We start from the raw sequence: 25,904 nt of genomic DNA on the forward strand, positions 1-25,904 counted from the left end.
CCGCTCTATCACCCCGCCTTCTAAATTTTGCCAGTTCTCCGGCGGGGAAGGTACGTGGCAGAAAAGTAAATACCTAGGTAGAGCAGTGGACCCGCGCTCCACCAGATGGTCTGAAGTGTGGGTGGGAGGGAGCTCACCTGCCGCCAGTCCCCCACTGCCAAGCCAGAGCTCTTGACTCAGTTGACCTGGGTGGAGGAGGCTGCTGAATAGATGGCCTGGCAAGCCTCCACCCGCGCCAAGTCCCCCGGGTCCTGGACCACGAGGAGCACGTCATCGGCGTACACCGACAGGACCAGCCGCAGCTCCGGCTCCCACGGCACCAACCCCGTCAACCTCCTGCGGAGGAGACAGAGGAAGGGCTCGATCGCCAGAGCGTACAGCTGGCCCGAGAAGGGGCACCCCAGCCGTACTCCTCGCCCATAGCTGACCAGTTCGGTCAAGGTCCAGTTGAGCCTAACCAGACACTCCGCGGAAGCGTACAGCACCTGGAGAAAACTCACAAACTGAGGTCCGAATCCAAATGCCTGCAGAGTGCCCAGGAGGTACCCATGGTCCACTCTATCGAACACCTTCTCCTGATCGAGAGACAGGAGGGCGAACGACAGACCATCTATACGCCCGAGTTCCAAAAGATCTCGGACTAGAAATAGGTTGTCAAAAATGCTGCGACCAGGGACAGTATAGGTCTGGTCTGGGTGGATCACATCCGCCATCACGGACCCTAGCCGCAGCGAGATTGCTTTCACTACAATTTTGTAATCCATGCTAAGGAGCGAGACGGGACGCCAATTTCGTAAATCGCAGAGGTCCCCCTTCTTCAGCAACAAGGCGAGCACCGCTCGCCTGCACGAAAGAGGGAGGACCACGCCCTGCAAAGACTCAGCCCAGACGGTGGCTAGGTCTGGGCCAAGGATGTCCCAGAACGCGCGGTAGAACTCCACGGTCAGCCCGTCCATGCCCGGAGATTTATTGGTGGGCATGCGACAGAGGGCTTCCGAGAACTCGGCCAGGGTGAGAGGCAGCTCTAGTCGGTCTCGGTCACCCACGCTGACCGTGGGAAGTTCCTCCCAGAGCACCCCGCAAGCACCAGAATCGGTCGGATCCAGGGAGAAAAGGCTTGTGTAGAAGTCACGGGCCCTCTCACACATCTCCACTGGATCCGTGAGGGGGGCGCCGTCTTCTGCTAGAAGGCAGGTGACGTGTTTCTTGGCCCCCCTCATTTTCTCCAGGGCGTAGAAGAAACGGGAGCCGCGATCCATCTCCCGAAGGAGGCGGATGTGGGATCAAACAAAGGCACCTCGGGCCCGATGGTCCTCGAGGGCCTGGAGCTCCTCCCGCTTCTCCCGGCATGCTCCACAGAGGAACGGGTCCTCGGGGCTGGCGGCCAGACACCTCTTCATCTCTAAGACCTCCCATTCCAACTGCTCTATCGCTGCATTTCTCCGTCGGCTGGTGCCCCAGGTGTAGCCACGGCAGAAGAGCTTGGTGCGCACCTTCCCTAGATCCCACCATCGCTGCGCTGAGGGAAAGGCACACCGCTGCTCTTGCCAGGCCAGCCAAAACTCCTGGAAGGATGTCACGAAGCCCTCATCCTCCAACAGGCTGTTGTTAAAATGTGAATAGGCTGGCCCTGGCCTCTCTGCACGGAGGGAGGCTGTTATGGTGGCTAGATGATGGTCAGAGAATCAGGCTGGCCTAATGTTGGAGGAGTGGGCCTGTGAAAGATGGAAACGGGATAAATAAATACGGTCCAACCGAGAGTGGTGTGACCGATGGGCCTCCACCCGGACAAAGGTGAACGTGGAAGTGTCATCTGGGTGGTGGTCATGCCAGACTTCTACTAGGGAGTGATGTTCGACTATTTCTTGGAGAATGTTCGCAGCAGCCAGGCTCAGCTCGGCCCCTGAGCGGTCCTGTTCCTCAAGGGTGGTGTTAAAGTCCCCTCCCAGGACTAAGCACTCGTGAGAATCTAGGGTGCTGAGGAAGTCGGACACCTGCTGATAGAATTGCGGCCGCTTCGGGCTCGTTGCCGGGGCATAGATGTTGACGAGGTTGACCACGAGCCCCTCCATACGGACTCAGAGATGCAGCAGGTGGTCCGGCATGGCCTCAGTGACCCCTAGCACCTCGGGCCGTAGGTTGGGGGAGAACAGGGTTGCCACTCCAGCTTGTCGAATCGTGAAGTGGCTGAAGTAGACTCCAGCCGTCAGCTGTCCTCGGCGGTCGGATCCGTATGGGTCTCCTGCAGGAAAACCACAGAGTACCCCCCTTCCCGAAGGTAAGAGAGCACCTGGGACCTGTGGAGAGCCATCCTACAGCCCCTGGTGTTCAAAGTTGCAATAATGAGGGGTGTCATGCGGAGGGCTGGGGGGGGGGGGTTCCTTGTTGGCGGGGGTGTTTGCAGCCCCCGGCGGGTCGCGCAACAATCCGTGACCCATCCCGTAAGTGAGTAAATCATCATGGAAGCTGTGGGCCCACCCGTAGGCCGCGGCACCATGCCTTCCTTTCCCTTTACCCTCCTTTATAAGGGCCCTTGTGGCCTGGAGGATGTGATCAAAGTCCCCCCATAGCTGGAGAGCTAGCTGTACCCTGTTGCGGGAGCCACGGATGTCTTCTAAAAACTGTCACAACGCTTTTCGCAGCTCATGGGGGGGTGGGGTTGCGATTTCCAGGTTATTCCCTGGTGGGGCTCTTGGTGCAGCCTCGTGGTCCACTGAAGCGGGCAGGCAGGGTGCAGACCACCGACGGGGCGTCTGACAGGCTAAAGTTATTAGGTCCGTCTCAAGCCTTGGTGTAGAAGAGGATGGCGGAGGGAAAATTGCAGCTCCTAATGGGTCGCGGCAGGAAAATGCAAAGACTTCTCCTTGGGGGGGATCTGTAAAAAACGGGAAAGAAATAACCCCAGGGGCGGCAATAGCATTGCAGGCGGAGGTGGATTGGGCACAGACAGGGGTGGGGGTGGGGGCAGAGGCGAGGCTCTGGGCTTCGGGAGGCAAGCAGCTGAGAGGTGGTGCCTTCCGAACAGATTCAAGGGTTAAGGGGGTGGAGAGGGGGCTCCCAGTGATGCTAGGCGCAGGCTCTGTGGTGAATTTGGCAGCCATGGCTTCAGGTGGTGGACCACCTTCTGCAGGGTGCTCGCCCGGGAAGGCGGTTAGGTGGAGGGAGCATGGGGAAAGGGGGACTGGGGTAAGGTTGCCCAGATCGAGGCCAGCCGGCAGTAGGTCATTCTCTCCCTGGGTGACCGGGGTCAAACCTAGGGCCTCGATCGCCTCATACATGGAGGAAAGGTCGTCTTCTGCCACCCCGGGGGACTCCCCTCTGGCGCCCGCTACGACGGTCGCTTCGGGGTTCGCGGGGGGTTCGGGTGATATTTGGGCAGAAGGGGCTTCCTCAGGGGTCTCGGAGGGAAGGGTCTCCCGTGGAGGGGAGATTCTACCTTCCAGTGCTATTTTGTCTTCCCCTCCTGACACCGGCAGATGGATCTCTCTCGTGGGCATAGCGGAAGGCTCAGTGTCAGTGCCTCCCTTCCTGGTCTTCCGGAGGGCCTCCGCATCGGATGGGTGCAGCGGAGCTTGGGCCTTCCGCTTGCCTCACTTTCCCTGGACTAGGGTCCAGCCCTCCATAGCATCGTCTGGGGGCTGATTAGCAGGGGTCGTGTCGGGGGGGCAGAGGCGATGGTTCACGGGCTCGGGGGGGTAACGGTGAGGCAACATGAGGGGGAGGTGGTTCTCCTTGGGGCAGGCCCTCTCCTATGCCCGGTAATATCTTTGCTGCACCCTCCTCCATAGGCTCTGCTGGATTGTTAACAGCAAGGGCGGGGCTCCCTCGCTCGTCTGGGCATTGTAGGGGAGGTGTCTCTTGGGCCTGGGCAGGAGCAGCGGTGGATCGAGCAGGAGGAGAGGTGGTTTCAGATCTCGGGCGGCCAGGGGCGTCAGCAACGACGGAGCCGATGTCCTGCGGGTCTCGGGGGACTCGGGTGCCCCTCCCCGCAGGGCCAAGGGGCAGTCTCTTTGGACATGCCCCGCTGATTGGCAGAGGTAGCACCAGGCCTCTCCTGTGGAATAGTAGACCCGATAGCAGGCTTCCTGGTAGGGGACTAGGAAGGACCCCTCGAGCGCCTCTCTGTCACGCGCCGGCGGCGGCGGTAAAAGCTGCACTTGCCAGTGGAACGAAAGGACGTGACGGAGGGTGGGGTCCTTGCAGCCCAACGGGAGAGGGCTGATGACGGAAACGGGTTTCCTCAGGGTGGAGAGAGCGGGTAACAGGGTGGCATTGGGTAGAAAAGGAGGGACGGAGGTCAGGACTAGGCGGACGCCCAGGTCTTCTAGCGGCTCCAGGGGGACAAATACCCTCCCCACCGCTAGGCCCTTCTCCACCGCCTCCTGGGCGGGAGCCTCCGATGCTAAGAAAAAGACGACCTTCCCATACATTTTGGAGGCCACCACAATGGCCGTGGGTCCTACCACCCTCACCAACGCCTGCACGTATGTCTCCACATGGGGCAAGGTGGGCACCAAGAGGCAACGGACGCCATGCTTCCTGGTCATGGTGGGAAAGGGGCCTCGGCCGCTACTGATGGTAGCGGAGGCGGTGGGTGGGCGAGATGACGAGGCGGCAGGCTGGGGGGGGCTGCCACCGCCTGGGCATATGCCCTGGGGGCTGGGGGAGGGACACTCGCAGAGCTGGTGGAGGGAACAGCGGGGAGGGACGCCATGGTCGGTGATGAGGCCACAGCGGTGGGGGCAGCCTCTGCCATGGAGGGCTTGGTGGTTGTGGCGGGGCCCTTCCCCTTCTTCACACCCTGGCCTTTCCGGCTAACTGGGGGGGCTTTCCTAGAATCTGGGAGGGCGGTGGGCGTAGCAGCAGGAATATTTGCCCCGGTGCCTCTGGCTGCCGATGCCCCAGTGGGGGCGGTGGCCAGTGTTTTGGCAGCAGTCGTGGGGAGGGGGGCTTGGGGGTTGGGCAGGGGGGTAGGTGGGGCAGGGGCAACTGAGGTTGTTAGAGGGCCCTCACCCCTCTCATTCCCCGCCATCGTGAGCGGGGAGAGACGGGGAGACACCAGAAGGAGGAGGGGGAAGCAGATTAACCACTTCTCCCTGTTGGGCTGCAGGCAGGGGGTGGCCAAATGGGTCGGACTGGACAGGGGAAGGAAACAGGAGTTGGGGTCAGGTAGTAGGGGCAAACTATGGGGTGGGCAGTCTGGGGGTGGGGGGGGAACGCGGACCCACGCGCTTTTATCCAAAGAGTCTCATTTGGTCGGCTGTTGTGTCTGGTCCGGATGATGGAATTCAAAGCAAGCAGTTGAGGCTAGAGGGAGACGGCAGGTTGCCAGCAGGGATGGACGGCGGGGGGGCCGTGACGGTTGTAGTAGTGTTGGGGGGGGCACCGATGGATTGGGGGGCAGCTTCATGCCACACCCCCTGTGCCCCTACAAAAGCAGTTAAGACACAGTCAAACTCCCCCCACATGAGAGTACAGTTAAAAAGTTACTCAGTCTTACGGCCCCCTCCACAATGATTTGTAGCTTTCCTGGGCGATGTCTCTGTCAGCTGTCTTCTCTCCCGGTCTTTGTGGAGCATTCCAAAAATGCCAAGCAAAGATAAGAAGACGATTAATCGCGGGTCCACAAACGAACAGCAAAGCGGTTGGGTCTGGGGGCATCCACTCCCCTCCTCCGGGGAGCGGATCGGCAGTCCTCCCCCGCTCCTCCGGGGATTGCAGCTGAAGCAGTAGCAGCATCCGAGGGCAGGCGTGGGGGGGCTGGCAGGCAAGCTGGCAGCCAACCAGCACTCAAACGGCAGCAAAAAAAACAGCAAAAAAAAAAAAAAAGAAGAAAAAGCATCTGGCCTGGTCGGGGGGAGGTGGGGGGAACTAAAGCAGGGGCAAAAAGCAAGGAAAGCCCAGGCCAGAGGACAGAAGGAGAGTGTTAGAAGGGAGTCTTATTCCCTGGAGAGGGAAGAAAGTTTGCTATAAATTAATTAAATCACCTGAAGCCAATTAAAGCACCTGAAGCCAGTCACATGATAAACCCCCCCCGCTTCAATCAGACATGAGGAGGAGTTGAAGCAGAGTGGATTGGTAGTGGAACAGAGAGCAGTTTGGAGGAGTTGAAACAGAGTGGATTGGTGTTGGAGCAGAGAGCAGTTTGGAGGGAAACAGAGGAGAGTTTAGAGATGTGCTGTGGTGGGCTAAGAAGACCAGGACTGTAGGTAAAGCGACACCTGGTTTGTGCAAAGAGAGGGCAGGAAGCCCCACAAGCTAAAGGGCAGGAGAGGGAAGTAGCCCAGGGGAAGGAACCACTAGTTCTAGTGGTTTACTACTATCCCTAGGGCCCCTGGGCTGGGACCCGGAGTCAGGGCCGGTGCAAGGAGGTTTCATGCCCTAGGCAAAACTTCCACCTTGTGCTGCCCTGAGGCACCCCCGCCCCCGGCTGCAGCTTCCCGCCTCCCCCACTCTGAGGCACCCTCCCTGCGGCAGCTCCTTGCCACCCCCTCCCCTCACCTCAGGCAGCCCCCCTTGTGGCAGCTCCCTGCTGCCCCCTCCCTCCCTCCCCTTGGTTCAGGGAACCCCCCCGTGGCAACTCCCTGCCCCAGCTTACCTCTGCTCTGCCTCCTCCCCGAGCACGCCGCTTCTTCTCCCAGGCTTGCAGCGCCAATCAGCTGTTTGGCATGCAAGCCTGGGGAGGGAGAGAAGCAGAGCGGGGTGGTGCTCAGGGGAGGAGGCGGAGCAGAGGTGAGCTGGGGTGGGGAGCGGTTCCCCTGTGTGTTGCCCCCCCCCCATTACTTGCTGCAGGAGGTCCTCCCTGCACCCCCCTGCCCCAGTTTAGCTTTGCTTCACCGCCGCCCCCAACCACTTGGTGCCCTAGGTGACCGCCTAGTTCACCTAGTGGTTGCACAGGCCCTGCCTGGAGTAGAGGGTGGGCCCAGGTTCCTCCCTCTCCACTCCCCTCCTCTAGGACACTAGTGGGGCAGTTAATACCCCAGTTCAGGGGCAAGAAATGGTGCCCTGAACCCCCACCCAAGAAGAAAAAGCGCGAGACCCATCATAGTAGTGCCAGCAATTTGCCGCACGTGGTGTCAGTAGTGGGATCTACACGCTGGGAACTTAAACCAGGGTTAGCCAAAACCCTCCATCCCTAAGATGGACGATGTGGTCAAGGCCCTAATACAAGCCACTGCAGCCCAGCAGGAGGCTACCTGGGGCCAAACAACCACCCAACAGGAGGCGACTCAGATGCAGCAGGAGACTAATCATCTGTTGATGAGTCAGGCTGCCCAGGATCGAGCCCTGCTGCAAGAGCTGGTGAAACAGATGAAGGCCCTTATGGAACTGAACCACAACTGCGACGGGACCCGGACCATACGGGCCAGCCACTGCCTACAGAAAATGACGTGGGAGGATGATGTGGAGGCATACCTCCTGGCTTTTGGAAGAGCAGCCCTGCGGGAGGACTGGCCCCAAGATCAGTGGTCTGGTATCCTTGCTCCATTCCTGTGTGGGAGGGCCCAGAAGGTCTACTACGATATGGCCGTGGAGACTGCAGCAGATTACCCCCAGCTGAAGGCAGAGATCCTGGCCAAAGCTGGAGTAATGATGGCGTTGCAAGCCCAGAGGTTCCATGAGTGGCAGTATACAGAGGACAAGACACCCTGATCGTAATTGTTTGACCTGATCCACCTGACCTGGAAATGGCTGAGCCCTGAGGCCCTCAGCTCTGAGAAGATGATGGTACTGGACCGGTATATGAGGGAGCTACCACCAGGCCTCCGGGCTTGGGTTGGCCAGAATGACCCCTCCACCTATGATGAGTTGGTCTCCCTTGTGGAAAGACAGCTGGCAGCCTGCGAACTGTTCCAGACCCCGGGGTGAGACATGGCAAACCAGGAAGCCAGTCCCAAACCCAAGGCCCCAGACTGTCGAACTCCAGGAGAATCATAACTGGGAGGAAAGATACCAAGGAATGGCCTGAGGCCAAGAAGGGACCTGGGGGTTTGGAAAGAGAGGACTGGGGGGGCCAGCCAAATAGCCCCATGCAGAGGGCAGCAACCGGAATAACTGGGCAGTGTTACGAGTGTGGGGAATTGGGGCATATAGCAGCCCAATGCCCCAACAGTGAAGAGCCTATGCAATGTAGTCTGGGGCATCACGGGGAGCAATGTGGGCTAATCAGCCTGGTAGGAGACACAATGACCTCACATGGGTATACAAGATCAGTAAAAATGAATGGTATCAAGACCATAGCATTAATAGATTCCGGGAGTGCTGTCACTCTGGTCTCGGGGAAGTTGGTGGGGCAAGACCAACTAACCCGGGCCAAAAACACAGGGGTAATGTGCATTCATGGCACTGTAAATTTCTACCCCACAATCCCGGTACGGATTGAGATCCAGGGGAATACTACCAGGGTGACTGCAGGGATGGTCCCCAGGCACCCCTACCCTGTCTTAATTGGTAGGGACTTCCTCAGGTTTGAGAGCTTACTCCCCCCAGTAGAGCCAGGGGAGGGTAGCAACCCCCGGGTTGAGACGGAGGCACCTACAGATAGCCTTACCCCAATGTTTGCCGAATTTGCCCCAGAGTTATTCTTATCCCCTGGAAAACCCTGAAAGTCTAGGTGGGAAAGGAGGGCAGATAAAAGATTGGGGACCAGGATTCTAGCAGAGAACCAGAAAACCTTCCTTGTTGGTGGGTGAACCTGTTCAGGAGGCCAGTGAGGACTCGGAGGCGGTTCCTAGCCCAAGTAGGGGCAACCCAGGGGCGGAGTAGAAACAGGCCCCCTGGAATTCGGTAAGATTGGTACCACACGTGACAATTTTGAGCTATATGCAAATGTAAGGGAGGAGGTAGTGGAAGTAAATGGCGTACCCATGGAAGGAAAGATCAAAGGCCCAAGGCCATATTATGTGCTCAAACGCGATCTGTTGTACAGGATAGCACAAAAATTTGGGGAAGAAGTAGAGCAACTCTTAGTCCCACAGAAACACACAAGGGCAGTACTAGAGTTAGCTCACAGTCATCTATTTGGGGGACATCTAGGAGTAGACAAGACACTGGATAGAGTCCTAAGAAGGTTTTATTGACCAGGAATACGTGCAGAGGTCCAGTGCTATTGTGCCCCCTGCCCTGAATGCCAGTTGCATAGCCCCCGACCTCACTTGCGGGCCCCATTAGTACCTTTGCCTATTATTGAAGTCCCTTTCGAGAGGATAGCCATGGACATAGTGGGCCCAGTGGAAAAATTGGCATGGGGCCACTGAAACGTAGTAGTCATCCTTGAATATGCCACGCGGTATCCAGAAGCCATTCCTTTAACAAAACCCCGCATCCAAGGCAATAGCAAAAGAACTACTCCAGGTTTTTGCCAGAGTGGGCATCCCTAAGGAGATCCTGACAGACCAAGGAACCCCTTTCATGTCAAAATTAATGAAAGACTTATGTACCCAACTCCACATCCAGGCCATACGGACCTCAGTCTGTCATCCACAAACAGATGGACTGGTTGAGCGGTTTAACTGTACCCTTAAAAGTATGATCTGGAAGGTGGTAGCTCAGGACGGAAAAGACTGGGATACCCTTCTAATGTTTGCTATACAGAAAATTCCCCAGGCATCCACTGGTTTCTCTTCCTTTGAACTATTATACGGACGCCAGCCATGCGGAATATTAGATATTGCCAAGGAAGATTGGGAAGAACAACCCAACCCAGGAAAGAATGTCATTGAGCACGTGACACAGATGAGAGCGTGAATAACTCGAGTAACACCTATAGTACAAGAACATTTGGAAAAACACAAGAGGCCCAGTGGACATATTACAACCATCAGGCGAAAGTACGGAGATTTCAGCTGAGGGAACGGGTGATGGTGCTAGTGCCGACAGCAGAAAGCAAACTCCTGGCCAGCTGGCATGGACCATATGACATAGTGGAAGCCATTGGGGAAGTGGACTATAAGGTCAGACAACCAGACCGCCGAAGGCCAGAGCAAATCTACCACATCAACTTACTGAAGCCCTGGTGTGACCAAGAGATGTGCCTGGTCATTTGGGGAGCTCCACCCCAGACAGACGACCCACAGGGGCACGGGAAGATATCTCCTGAGTTAACTCCAGAACAACTAACAGAGGTCATTGATATGATCCAACAGAACCAGGACGTGTTCTGTACACAGCCGGGCTGTACGACACTGGTCCAACTTCATATTGTCACCAGGCCTGAAATAAGGGTGACGATAAGTCCGTACCTGATACCGGAAGCTGAAAGGGAAGAAATTAGGACAGACGTGAAGAAGATGCTGGAACTCGGGGTTATTGAAGAATCCCACAGCCAGTGCTCCCGCCCTATCATCCTAGTCCCCAAGCCTGATGGCACCCTGAGGTTTTTCAATGACTTCCGGAAGTTGAATGAAGTATTCCAATTCGATGCCTATCCAATACCACACATTGACAAGCTAGTTGATCAGTTAGGCAAGGCCCGATACCTAACCACCCTGGACCTGACCACAAGATATTGGCAAATTCGCCTGGCTGAGAATGCCAAGGAAAAGACTGCCTTCTCTACACCTGATGGCCTGTTCCAATACACTGTTCTCCCTTTTGGAGTCCATGGGGCCCTTGCAACATTCCAACAACTTATGAACAAATTTCTGCGACCCCATGCGAGGTATGCCGCCGCCTATCTAGACGACATCGTCATCCATAGCCCTGACTGGGAAACACACCTAGTCCTATCACAAACTTGAGAGGGTTGGCAGTGCTAGATGCCCTGCGGAAGGCCGGCCTCACTGCCAACCCTCTCAAGTTCGTGATAGGACTAGTTGAAGCCAGATACCTCGGGTATGTAGTAGGAAGAGGTTTGGTGAAATCCCAGTGGAATAAAGTGGAGGCAATACGAGGTTGGCCTCGACCAGATCACAAAAAGCGGGGCAGAGCATTTCTAGGGATAGTAGGATACTATTGGAGATTCATCCCTCATTTCGCCACAAGAGCAGGGCCATTGACGGATTTGATAAAGGCTCGTGGCCCCGAGATAGTAAAGTGGACTGATGCGGCAGAAGGAGCATTTGCAGATTTAAGGACAGCCCTTTGCTGCCATCCAGTACTCATAGCCCCAGACTTCAAGAAGGAATTCATCCTACAAACAGATGCCTCGGAGGTAGGGTTAGGAGCCATCCTTTCGCAGATGGTAGGGGAGAAGGAATACCCGATCTTGTACCTCAGCCGGAAACTCCTCCCCAGGGAACAGAAGTACTCCGTCATTGAAAAGGAATGTCTGGCGGTAAAATGGGCTATGGAGACTCTCCGCTACTACCTACTGGGGTGGTGGTTTACCCTCGTGACAGACTCCCCACTCCAGTGGATGCACAGAAACGAGGAGAAGAACGCAAGAGTGACTAGGTGCTTCCTATCCCTGCAGCCCTTCCATTTCTGGATACAGCATAGGGCCGGAAGCCAACATGGCAACGCTGATGCCCTATCACGACAGCACTGCCTCTCGTCCCAAGTAGCCCAACCCCGTGGTGTTGAGCAAGGGAGGGGGATATGTAATACAGCATGGCCAGAGGGCAGCAGGAGAGTGTTAGAAGGAGCCTTCTTCCCTGGAGAGGGAAGAAAGTTTGCTATAAATTAATTAAAGCACCTGAAGCCAATTAAAGCACCTGAAGCCAGTCACATGATAACCCCCCCGCTTCAATCAGACAAGAGGAGGAGTTGAAGCAGAGTGGATTGGTGGTGGAGCAGAGAGCAGTTTGGAGGGAAACAGAGGAGAGTTTGGAGAAGTGCTGCGATGGGCTAAGAAGACCAAGACCCTAGGTAAAGGGACACCTGGTTTGTGCAGAGGGAGGGCAGGAAGCCCCACAAGCTAAAGGGCAGGAGAGGGAAGTAGCCCAGGAGAAGGAACCACTAGTTCTAGTGGTTTACCACTATCCCTAGGGCCCCTGGGCTGGGACCCGGAGTAGAGGGTGGGCCTGGGTCCCTCCCTCTCCACTCCCCTCCTCTAGGACACTAGTGGGGCAGTTAATACCCCAGTTCAGGGGCAAGAAATGGTGCCCTGAAACCCCACCCAAGAAGAGAAAGCGCAAGACCCATCATAGTAGTGCCGGCAATTTGCCACAGTTCTTTCATTGACCCTGTTGTAAGACCGCTCTAGTCTGTAAAATAAGGATAATTATGTTCACCTGTCTTGGTAAAGCACTTTGAAAACAACAGGTGAAAAGAGCTGTCAGGGTTCCTTCCCCACTCTGAACTCTAGGGTACAGATGTGGGGACCTGCATGAAAACCCCCCCTAAGCTTATTTTTACCACCTTAGGGTTAAAACTTCCCCAAGGTACAAGCTATTTTATCTTTTGTCCCTGGACTTTATTGCTGCCACCACCAAGCATCTAACAAATATAACAGGGAAAGAGCTCACTTGGAAATGTCTTTCCCCCCAAAATCCCCCCAAGCCCTACACCCTCTTTCCTGCGGAAGGCTTGATAAAAATCCTCACCAATTTGCATAGGTGAACACAGACCCAAACCCTTGGATCTTAAGAACAATGAAAAAGCAATCAGGTTCTTAAAAGAAGAATTGTAATGAAAGAAAAAGTAAAAGAATCACCTCTGTAAAATCAAGATGGTAAATACCTTACAGGGTAATCAGATTCAAAACATAGAGAATCCCTCTAGGCAAAACCTTAAGTTACAAAAAGACACAAAAACAGGAATATACATTCCATTCAGCACAACTTATTTTATCAGCCATTTAAACAAAACAGAATCGATCGCATATCTAACTAGATTGCTTATTAACCCTTTACAGGAGTTCTGACCTGCATTCCTGCTCTGGTCCCGGCAAAAGACAACACAGACAGAGAGAACCCTTTATTTCCCCTCCCACCCCCTCCAGCTTTGAAAGTATCTTGTCTCTTCATTGGTCATTTTGGTCAGGTGCCAGTAACCCTTTACAGGTGAAAGGGTTTTTCCTCTGGCCAGGAGGGATTTAAAGGTGTTTACCCTTCCCTTTATATTTATGACAAGAGCTAAATACTTTTATTAGTAGCAATACTACTTGAGAGACTGAAAAATTCCAAGACAGGCTTTCTCAGTGGATTTCTGGTACTTCCTCCTTTGAGTCAGGCAGGACATACCATGAGAGCTGAGAGTTTAAGATATGTACTGTAAAGTCTTCTTGTATTTTTGATTTCATATAGTTTTAATCTCCTTCCTTTTGCCACAACAGTGAGTGGGAAGACTGATACAAGATCCTTGTGGACACTCCCTCCACATTTTCTACAAACATAGCTGCTGAGTAAAAAAGCACCCTAATCTGGGATGATAGTACAATGGTGTCTGTGAATGGAGGTGGTGTGATTAGCAAAGCCACATTCAAGTGAATGAAACTACACCAATTTATACCAGCTTCAGATCTGGCTTAGAAATAATTGCCTCATCATGGGAGTGGGCAACCCTGAAAGCCTTTACTCATGCAAACTGTTCTTACTTATGCAGAATAAGCTTATTAAAGTCAGTAGGACTACTCATCTGTGTAAGGTTCTGCAGGATCAGGCCTTATGTTGCTACTTTCCCCAGTTAAGTGTTGTGTTAGTATTTGGCAGAAAGAGCTTGAGGCAGTCAAGAATCCATTATTGATGATAACTCAGAGTTCCTCACATTCTCACTTCCTTAAGTCAGAGCTCATTCTCTAGCTTCCACGTGAAGGGCTCAGGGCCAAAGCCGTGAGCCTGTGTGTATGTGTTCAGGACAGTTAATATTTATGATGCATCTTACTGGGAAAATTAGTATAAAGCTGTGTTCCAGCAGTACATTTATCCCATGACCTAGTTTTATGAACAACATGCTGAAACATGACCCACTTGATTTAAATCGTTGTCACCCATTCTGATGGATACAATGCCTAGCTTAGCTTATGCAATGCAAGCTAGGATTTGTGCAGAAATGCTATGCGTATTTGTGCAAGGTAAACAGATGGTAATACTTTTGTTAATACTAAACACACACAAAGATATTTATCAAAGGACCACATGTAAGGTCCACAGCTCTTGGCAGACATCCCTATGCTGTTACATCAGCTAATAAGAGCATTTTACTGCATTAGTGACAGTTTTTGCAGGATCTGTTTTAGAATAGATAGGCAGCTGCCTAGAACGCCACATTTCAGAGCCTTGTGGTCTGATCCTGAGTGGTCCTGAACAGCCATAACTCCCTTTGAATTCAACAAGAATTGCAGCTACTTAGGGTCAAGCCCTTTGGGGGGAAATCCACTGCAGGAGACCAGGTCTGGCATGTGGATAGGGAAGTCAGGGGGTGAATACATGAAAAAGCTGGAGCAGAGATGAGAGAGATAGGGGAAAAGGAAGGGAAGGGAAAGATAATGGATTTGGGAGGTTGTGAGACTGGTAATCACTACATCAACCACTGAAATGCAGTAATCTCTGGGATGAAAGATGGTAGTTTTTAAATAGTATGCAGTAAAGCTACAAACAGTTTATGCCAGAAAGGAAAGAAAATACTATATCCCACTGAAACGACAGGGAAGTTTTAGTTTGACAGATTTAGATTCTCCAAATCTTGGTACCAAGTATCAAGTGCTCACTCTGTGATAGCACCATGGTCTGACTCCAATGTGCTTTTATTAGTACATAGGATAATAAAATTTATATGCAGCTACAGCTGTGGAGATCTACCTTATCTAAAGTTTTCCACTGAGAAATAGGAAAATATCTAGTTCCCCAATTCAGGCAAGCACTTAAGCAATGGGAATTAAGCATGTGCTTAAGCTCCTTTCCTGAATAAGGACACTTTCCTGAATAAGAATGTATAGTTGGTTGTAAGGGGGGAGGCAGGAATATTCTGCAGACAAATTCAACTTTTTGAAAATTGTCAACCACCTCTAAACACAGGACCCTTATGCACACTCAGTTGTACTTTCTCCATGTGAAGTCCCAGTGAAGTCAATGGGACTATTCACAGAGTAGGGTACCACTAAATGTAAAATAGGGCATCACACTCTCACCCTTAACTATTATGCAATGCTTCTACTATTAATTATATCACACTTATAGGCCAGACTGTGAACTCCTTACTCTTTTTGGTGAGCAATTTACTCACACAAATAGTTCCATTGACTTTAATAGAATGGCTTCTGTGAGTAATTTTTTACCAATCAGAATAAGAGAATCAGTCTGGCTCTAAGTTTGTTAATAATTATTATTTAAATAAAAATTGTTGTATAATTATTCAGAATACTTTTATTTATTATTTGGTACATTAATCAAAATATTAGTTCAATTAAGTACGTAACTAGCAAAAAGAGTCAATGTGACAGAGGCCCTGATTCAGTAAACTACTTAAGCTTTAAGCATACACTTAAATTCCATTGAGTTCCTAAACTGAGGAGCATATAGTGTTAAATTATTTACTAATAGTGCTGTTACTATTATGTTCCGCTCAGTCATAGCCATCTCCATTTTTTTTTATAGACTTTCTATAATACCTTGTAAAAGAACTGAAATCCAACCCATTGCCCACTGGGAAAGCTTCCAATAATTGCATAGCGAAGAAGCAAATCAGCAGGCATAGCATGGATATGTAAATTCTCATAAAAATAATATTCAAATTCATTTGGCTGTATACATTTAATGTAACTATTAAACTAGTCTTCTTGTTGCTCTCAGGTTTCTTTTAAACATTTTCTCTGTTGTAAACATTCGATTCAATATTTTCTGTATCATGTCAGAATTCAAAGGACAATCAGACGAGATAATTAGCACAGCACCATACCAAAAACATGCTACAGTGTCTTTCCTAGTACTTTTTCTATACCTGACGTATTTCAATTGTATTTCCAGAGAGAGTTTCAATAGTTTAGTATTTTTCCTTCTGGATTTCATCCAAACAAAGTGTCTTCCATTTATAACCAAACGCATCAACTGAGGAGGCTTTCTTTGGGCGATAGCATCTTCTACGGGTGAGATGGAAGTCATAGGGAACAGAGTGGAAATATTTAGCTTAGCTGTGTCCACTATCCCTATTCCTCCCCAGTACAATGGTCAGTTATGGACCAGATAAAAGATAACAGGGCAGATCCTCTGCTAACATAAATTGTTATAGCTCCAATGATGTCAATGCAGCTATGATAATTTATGCTGCCTAAGCATCTGCCTCAAGGTATCCAAGATCTCTATCATATCTGCAACCTATAATATTATTTAACAGGAATTTCAGTTGCATGCCAAAAGGGCGTGTAAGTCTCCCTGCCTAATTATCCTTTTTCTGCAGCTTGTTTCTTATTTACCTAGCCAGCCACCCTCTACCCCCCCGCAAAAAAAAAATCAACCACGGAACTGGAGACGGGCCAAGCTGGAAACAGCCTTTCCTCCCAGTCCGAATTTTGAGGAACTTTGGATTCAGATTTAGGTATGAAGATTTACCTCTATGATGGTCCCAAAACAGAAACTTTAATCCAAACTTTCTCAAAAGTTTTAAGTAAAATGTTCAAATGTGCCTAAGTCACTTTGGATCCTAAGTCACCCTGAAGGTCAATGAGACGTAGGCTTTTACGGGTATGTCTACACTTCTGGCTGGCCTGTGCCAGCTGATTCAGGCTCATAGGACTCAGACTGCAGGACTGTTTCACTGCTGTGCAGACTTCTGGGCTCCAGCCTGAACCTGGAATTCTACATAGTAATGACATAGCCCCGCAGCCTGAGCTGCATGAGTCCAAGTCAACCGGCATGGGCCAGCCATGGGTTTTCCTTTGCTGTGTAGATATACTCTGTGTGACTTAGGTGCTTGTGATGGGGTGGGGAGACCCTGTTCAGTGCAGGGTGAGTTCATCCTCTCCTTCGAGCTGCCCTCTGTCTCTAGGCTGTGAGTCCACACAGTTGCCCTGATCAGCAGGGCTCTAAGGCCCAATGGCCGGAGTCTATGTAATTGCCCTGATCCACAAGGCAGTAGGGTCATGTGACTTATATCAGATAGGTAGCCCTTCTCTGCAGGGCAGTAATGCCTAGCATAGTCCATAGAGATACCCTGGGTTCCCAAGGCAGTAAGGCCTGACAGCCAGAGGCAACTGAGATACCCTGGGTTTACAGGGCAGCAAGGCCTGGCAGCCAGAGTCAATAGAGTTGCCTTCTATACAGTGCTGTATGGCCTAGCGGCTGAAGTCAATAGAGTTGCCCTCCAGACAGGACTGTATGGCCTGGCAGCCAGTTGGGGTATGTGGGCTGCCACCCAGGGCGGGGGGTGGGAAGGGACACAGCATCCAGGTAGTGGGAGCTGGGCCCTCCCTGCTCCACTGGGTCCCAGCCCAGGGCCCTGTCAGTGTTGAGTGTGTCTGCCACTGGGTCAGCAGAGATCCCTCTGCAACACACTGACCAACATCGGGACAATGGCTAGTCCCCTTTGGGCTACTTCCTACTGTGTTACTCCTGGTGGTGATCTACATGTCTTCGGGATCTCCAGCTTCCTTGGCCAGTGCAACTTCCTGTAGCTTAGACCTACATGTGGCATCCACAGATAGCTGGGTGTCTGCTTGGGTCTTGGTGCCTCTGGCTTCTGCGGTCCAGGGATCCAGTGGTTCCTGGGCAGGAGCCGGAAAAGAGCATCCTTTCTCTCTGGCAGTCAGCCCAGACTGCGCTGGACTGCTCCCTCTTATATTGGTGCTGCACCTTGAGCATGCCCAGTAGGGACATGGGGGTGTGGGTTCCTCTGCCTACAGTGAGGAGTTAACACTTTCCCCTTCCGCATCCAGTTGAAAATGTTACCCTAGGGGCCTGATTTTGATTTCACTTATACTGGTGAGCCAAGATTTGCAAAAGTGACTACTGAGATAGGTGCCTCAACTTTTGGTTGTCCAATCTGAGACATTTTAAAAGGGATCTGATTTGCAGTAGGTAGGTGCCCAGCATTTCTGAAAACCAATGAAGTTAGGCAGGTGTACATACAGAGTGAAATCAGAATTCAGGGCTAGGCCAGGTGCTGAGCTGACATTCATTGGCATAACTCCACTGAAGTCAGCAGAGCTTTGCTGATTTATACTAGCTGTCTGTTTATACCACAACCTGCCTCCTGTTGTCAAATGACAAAAAGCACCATAGGGAGAGATTTTCAAACTGCTTAAATGATTTAGAAGCACAAGTCCCATTGAAAGTCTGTGGGATTTAGGGCTAACTCCACAAATGAAAATAGGCATTGCAATACCTAACTTTTAGATGTCCTAAACCCTAAATTAAGTGCCCAGGCTCCCTGTGCAATGAATGGGGAGAGTTAGAATGGAATTCTCAGAAGTCAGCAAGCTGAGTGAGGAGCCATTTAAATTAGCAGGTAGGAAATACCAAGCTGATGAGTGGGTCTTAGGCCCCTGACTCTGGGAAGGTGCCTATCTTCACTTGGGATTCACAGCCATGAATGTTCTTTTGGAGTCAAGTATCTATGCCAGGTCAGCCCTTTCTCACGAAAAACCAGAGAAAGGGAGACATCCCAAAATTACTATAATCAATAGCCTCGTAGTCAGGAAACGCACCTGCTCCAAGCCAGGCAGAGTGGGGATTTGAAAACAGGTTTATCTCATCCCAGTTGAGTGCCTGAATTATTCGGTATTCTGGGACACCAGTGCCACAGCCACAATACCAATAATTCCTGATTGCCCTCATCTGCCTTTTTTGTGTAGGGTTGCCAATTTTGGTTGGATGCATTCCCGGAGATTTCATCACATGACAGGCCTCAACTGGAGTATTGTGTCCAGTTCTGGGCAGCACATTTCAGAAGAGATGTGGACAAATTGGAGAAAGTCCATAGAAGGGTAACAAAAATGATTAAAGGTCTAGAAAACATGACCTATGAAGGAGGATTGAAGAAACTGTGTTTGTTTAGTCTGGAAAAGAGAAGACTCAGAGGGGACGTGATAACAGTTTTCAACTACATAAAAGGTTGTTACAAGGAGGAGGGAGAAAAATTATTCTCCTTAACCTGTGAGGATAGGACAAGAAGCAATGGGCTTAAAATGCAGCAAGGGAAGTTTAGGTTGGACATTAGGAAAAACTTCCTAACTGTCAGGGTGGTTAAGCACTGGAATAAATTGCCTAGGGAGGTTGTGGAATCTCCATCAATGGACATTTTTAAGAGAAGGTTAGACAAATATCTGTCAGGGATGGTCTAGATAATACTTAGTCCTGCCTTGAGTGCAGGGGACTGGACTAGATGACCTCTCGAGGTCCCTTCCAGTCCTATGATTCTATGACATAATCGTAAATTAAAGATTAATCTTTAATTCGTAGAGACTCCAGGCCAATCCTGGAGGGTTGGCAACCCTATTGTGTGAGGCCCAATCCAGTAGGCATGCTCTGAGAACACCTACTGAATCGGGCCCTGCAGGTGAGATAGGTGGGGAGTGCCTAGCTTGCGAATCCTGCTGGGACTTAGGTGTAAGCTGGGGCTCTGAGCTGCTTGTCGGCATCAGAACCTAGGCGGTCCAGCAGAAACTGAGGTGCCTCAGTGACTCTGCTGAAGAAATGTAGGTGCCGAAGGAATTTACATGCACACGCTATTGTAATTGAAGTAAATATGAACTACATCTGTGTATATGGAGGCATTTTTAGTGTTTTTATAGTCTCCATGTGTCAACATTTTAACTGCTGCAATATTAATTTAAAATTAATTATGTGTATGTGTGTTTTTAACTGACAATCTACAGGCTCGGTAACAAAATTGGCAAAGCTCCTGTTGACTTTACTAGGAGCTGGAGTGGGCCCTAAAATGCAACTAATCTGTTTCAGAAATTAATAAACTGTATGATCTACAATTTAACTCATCTATCCTAGTCACAGGGCATGTGAGATTTGTTGTTCCTGTTTGTTTCACAAGATAAAACATGGAAAATGGTAAGAAATAAAAGGGACTAAAAATGAAGGGCCTGATTGTGCAACCAATATTCAGATGAATAATCTCATTCAAGACAAAGGGACTATTTGAGTAAGTAAGGGTTGTTGGATTGGGTCCTGTCATTGTATAAAACTCTATTTGTGCAACTGATATCTTTAAAGACAATAGTCAATAATTACAACCTCACAACATGAATCGTAACAATATTATTGAATTCACTTCCTTGACTGTCCATCAGTGCCCTTCTGGAATCCTATTACGGGGAGGAGGGAGAACCATTCATTAACTAACCCTAAGCTTTGTTAAATACTAGCCTAGTGGCCTTGGGACAAGGGAGGGGCAGGGACGGGATCTGAGTTTGCCAGGGGCAGAATGTCAAGACTTATGGGTTCTTCTGCTTGAATGAAGTTGAGAACATGGATTGTAACCAATGTGGCTGCTCCTTTCACAGGGAGCTTCAGGGCATAGTGGACCCTCCACCATGAAAATGAATCTCCTGTTTTGCAAATTGGTGCACCTCTGCTCTTTGCAGCTAACAGTGGCAAAGGGCTGCGCTCTGAGGTGCCATGTGTTTACTTCTCTCATCTGCATGCTTGGTTAAGTTTCACATTCCACATGGTCCTCACACACACCAAAAAATAGCATAGTTTGGAGGCAAAAATTCGCATCTCCTAAAGCCCCTTAAAAATTCTGAAAAGGCAAAGAGGAGATTAAAGACTGTGTCGGTCACAATAACCCTTTAAAAAATGAAGTGACTGATACTGAATGCTGAAAATGAACTTTCTTTTCCCATTTCAGACAAAAGAATGTTTCCCTAATCTCTGGTTTCAAATGGACTATTTGCAGAGGCTCTAATTCCAGTTTCAGAGACACCTATTTTGAACAACAACCTTGATCATGTTTTTCCAAACAGAAGAGATCTATCTATCAATCTTCCAGCAACAAATTCAAAATCAGTACTGAAAGCTATTGAAATGCAACAGATAAAACCTAGAGGGGGAAATTAGCATAACAAGCAAAAGGGAGATAGGAACAAAAACAAAATTAACTCAAGCTGACTTCAGAAAGCATGGAAGAGCCTTCAGGCAGAGAAAGACATTGTACAATGCATGGACATGGTATTGACAGCACATTGTAAAACAGCCCATTCCATAAATTAGGATGGCGAGAGGGATATTGGCCAGTGATGCAAACTGCATCCCAGTTAATAAAGTAGATGAGAAACTGAGGAAGGTAACACATTGACATTTATTACACAAAGACCAGCTGCTGTTTCTACCCCTCCTGGAATAGATAAATACTTTTTTAAAATAACCAAAACCTAGTTTTTTTAAATAGAATTTTTGTGCAGGGTAATGTTAATGAAATCTAAATATAAATGCTTTATGAGATTATTTTTTCTTGTTTCAGTATGTAATAGAGTTAGCACATGATGGTCAGAGACTGGAATAATACTGGAATGTAGATTTCTGAGGTGGAAGGTTCGTCTTCAGGTTAATCCATGTTTCATTATATCTCCTCTTAGCCCTGGTCTACAAACAGTTCATGTACAATGGGGTGTAAATATTTTGGTTATGGGTGTGATTTTTTCCATAAAGTTATAACAGTTCCACTGCTTGTGTTGATATAAAAGTGCCCTTACACTTGTATAGTTTATTCCCTTTCTCATAGGAGGACAGTCAAATCAGTGAAATTACCTTTACCTTTGTAAACTGCATCCACACTAGGAACTTGTACTGCTTTAACTCTACCAGCATAGTTAAATGGTACGATTTTTTTTATGTAGACAGCTCTAAATACTGAGGTTATAAAACCTGCTATCATGAGTTGTATTAAGATGAGTTGTTTATCAGGGCCAGTTCCTTGACTCTTTTACTGTATTGTTCACATTCTGTGGGAGACAAACTCTATCCCCAACATCGCTATGTCCCTAGAAGTGTGATGAATTGCACAAATTGTAGGAAGGAGAATGCTAATGTCAGATATGCAGCCATACCAACTTGTGCTGTGATCCAGTGCTATTTCACAAGCAAAACAGCAGAGACAGTTAAAAAAAAAACAAAAAAACAATTATTTTTCATGGAAATTTTGTTCACTTCCTGTTTTCAAGGAAAATAAAAAAGCAATTTTGGAATTTTTTTTCCAAAATCTTTTCAGTCATTTTTTCAGTTTTGGTGAATATTTGGGAGGGAGGAGAGGGGTGTGTGTGTAAAAAGTGGAAAATTTTCAATTTGCTCAAAAAGCCATTTTTCCTCAAAAAATAAATAAACTCAACCAGTGCTAATAAGAGTCTTTCAGGGCTTGGTCAGTACATGGAAAGTAGACTTCTGATGAACATTAGGAAGTGTGCTGGGAGCACTCTTCCTCCCTTGAGTCAGTACTGAACCAGTACCCGGGTATGATGTTAGAACTCACTATGCTTCTGGATGTGCAGGCTTTTAAATGAGTTCTTGACCACAGTGGGACCTTCTACCTCCCATATTTTCACAAATTTGGATTTTTAATCCTAAAGTCCTGGCTAGTCTGGATAATTAGATTTCTTGCATGTATAATTCTGTTCTGCCTACCTAAATTCGCCTTACAATTTCCCTTTGCATCTTGGATATTATTCACCTTCACTTTCTCTCCTAATTTATTATTAATTATTTATTATCATTAGTAGTAGCAGAAGTAGTAGTATTTATTATTTGTATTGCTGTAGGGTCCCTAGACAGAAAGCAGGACCCCCTAAGACAGCGTTTCTCAAATGCGGCCACCAGGGGCTTGTCTTGCGGCCACAGCCTCATGGGCAGTGACTGGGGGGCAAAGCAGCCACACATACATACACACCCCTGTTACTCTTGGATATGCCGCCTTGGTGTTGGTTGCTGGGGCTGCCAGCAGGGGTTGGGCCCTGCCTCTCTCTAGAGACACTTGGGGCACAATGGTGGAGGAGCATGCAGCCTGTGATTTCCCCACTTTCCCACGGGTGGTGGGCTCGGACTTCAGCCCTGGGGTGGCAGGGTGCCAGGCTCTGGCCACAGGGCTTCGGGCTCCCTGCCTGGGCCCTGGCCGTGGGGCTTCGGGCTCTGGCCCCGTCCCCTGGCTGCAGGGCCCCATCCCCTGGCCAGGGGGACTTTGGGCTACGGTCCTGGAGCTTCAAGCTCCTTCCTGGGGCCCCAGTCCCCAGGCTTCAGGTTCCAGCTCTGGCTCTGCTCTGCCTCTCCCACCCCTCATCGCCCTGGCTCCTGCTGCCTATCCATCCACCTCCCCATCCAGGCCTTAATTTGTCCCCGGGCTTGCCGGGGCTGAGTAAGTCTGCTGTGAAAAGTGATACTTGTATGTTTGTTAATATCACTTTTCACAGCAGACTTAGTAGCTAGCTGGGAGGTTGTGAAAAATATTAACAAACATACAAATATCACTTTTCACAGCAGCAGACTAAGTAGCTAGCAATAAATAAATTATAATGATTTTGATGTGCATATGTGCATATTTGTTTGTTTTTCCTTCAGTTAATTAAGTATTTTAGGGAAAATTGTCAGAGCGGCCACCAGCAAGAGTTGGTGGCCGCACTGAGCCACCAAAAAATTTGTCCTGAGCATTGGTGATTCCTGTATAATGTTGTTGTGCACTATTCACCTATTGCTGCACTTTTCCCAGAGGTCATTTCATTTCCATGGTGGATAAATGTATTAAGCCTGTAAAGTTTGATGGAATGAAAGATGCACTAAATACTTAAGATAGTTTTCTTTAAATAAGGGACCCGCTGTGCCGCCTCTAATGATTAAACTATTGTGTGTACACATGTGAAATACACTGACCACAAAATGGTGAAGTGGTCATTTTAAGTTTAAAACATACACACACTCACTCATTACATAAATGTACTCTGTCTTTCTTTCTTCTGTTCGATTTAAATGGAGATGCCATTCCTTTCTCCATCTAAGTTAAATACCACAGTATCCTTTTCGGCAGGCTTCTAAGCTAAATCTAATCAAGCTGTGTCACAACTCTGTCAGGCAGGTTGCTCTTTCTTTGGCCTTGAATAATTGGAAGAATGTTGGCACTTGTGCCTGGGCCATGAGAACGTGACCCGGGTTGATATTTAATCTACTTCAGTGCTAGGCTGCACTAGGACTGGGACCTAAACCAGGCCTCAGGAACAGTATGTTAGACATCAGCAGCACTCATTTTACCTTGAAATGGATTCCATTTAATGTATCATTACACTGCTACAGGAGAATGCTTTAATGAGACAGATACATGCACTGGAAAGGATTAAATTGTTGTCCTTTAAACTTTTTTGCTTTGCTAGCCTAATAGCTACAAGGTGCTCAGAAGTACCTGGAGAAGGCAAAAGGTTACAGTCAATCAAGAAAAGGAGTACTTGTGGCACCTTAGAGACTAACCAATTTATTTGAGCATAAGCTTTCGTGAGCTACATACAGCTCACTTCATCGGATGCATTCAGTGGAAAATTGGTAAATTGGAAAATTCAGTGGTATTTTCCACTGAATGCATCCGATGAAGTGAGCTGTATGTAGCTCACGAAAGCTTATGCCCAAATAAATTTGTTAGTCTCTAAGGTGCCACAAGTCCTCCTATTCTTTTTGCGAATACGGACTAACATGGCTGCTACTCTGAAACCAGTCAGTCAAGAGTATCTAAATCCGAAGGTCCTCTCGTCTTTGGGTTTGCAAGCACATTGCAAGAATTGTAAATATCTCTTTTGTCTGTGACAGGATTGTTTGGACCAGTATTAAACACTGAAACAGCAAGCTGTGTTTTAAACTTCTTTCAGGGAAAGCTGGAACTACTACTGAATTATAAAAATTCTCTGTGTATATTAAATACTTTGAATTGACTTGCTTACTTAGAGAAACCAAAATTTTGATGTAAGCCTCATAAACAAATAACAATTCTCTCACAGTTCGTATTTTGGGAGAGAAAAGGTTTCAGATTTCTCCTCACAGGAAGAATATAAGCTCCCAAAGTCCTCAGGAAAAAAAGGAAATTCCACACAGATTTATCAGTTGTCTCTGAAGAAAAATCTTAAATCATAATGTATTCCAGTAGTTTCATTTCCACTTTCATGCAGATTTCAAGGCAACAAGGAACCAGCTAGAAGGAAAGACAAACAAAAATCAGAGCTTTTTCCAGGGGAATATTGCAAATTTCTTCTTCATTTACTAACAAGAAAATCTCCTGGTTTTTGTGACTTATCAAAGCTAAACTGTTTTTAAATGTTCCAGGATTTCTTCAGTATCCAAGGAGTACCCAAACTTTGTTCATCTGAGAGCCACACTGACAACCTTAATCTTTAATAATGAGGCAAACCTTGTGGAGGTTACAGGTCCCATCATGATGATGATCTGAGAGGAGATGATTTCCATATTAAATCAAGGGTCAACACAACCAGCTGCTCTCTATACCCCATTTTTGCCACCCTGCATTTACCTAGTGATGTTGTCCTATACAATATAGGAACTTTTAATCAATCCCAAATGCCTGCTTCTCCACCTCTTACAAACACATTCTAGTGATCTGAACAATAACAGAAAGGAGGCTTTGTTACGGAGTAGAGTACTGAGAGACTAATCAGGTAGGTTACTGATTAACCCTGCCTCCGTTGGAATGTCAATGACTTCCTTTCTTTAATGCTACAGTATTAAGGGACAAAGTGTTTGTCCCTTTCAGATGCACTCCCCCAATCTAATTTCCACTTATGCTGTTACTGAAGACCAACACCTGCTTTTAAGTGATCCAAGGCTCTGACCATTCACATTAAAAGATACTGTAGGGTTCCTTTTATATTATGTGAGTCACCATGTAAGCAAAACACTATTTTGATATGTGATGTTAAATAAAATATTTTTTCCTCTTGCTGTGGGAAATCACTCTGTGGCTTTGAGAAAAATCTCCTCAATCCTTTCACATCAGGCTAAGAATAAATGTTAACCTTTGAAGACAAATTTAACAAGGTTGACATATAAAGTTCTTGTACATATACTGAGAAAGAATCTGGGTGCAGTAGCAAAGGTAAT

Source organism: Eretmochelys imbricata, chromosome 6 (genome assembly GCF_965152235.1).
Source record: "Eretmochelys imbricata isolate rEreImb1 chromosome 6, rEreImb1.hap1, whole genome shotgun sequence".
Classification (NCBI taxonomy): Eukaryota; Metazoa; Chordata; order Testudines; family Cheloniidae; genus Eretmochelys; species Eretmochelys imbricata.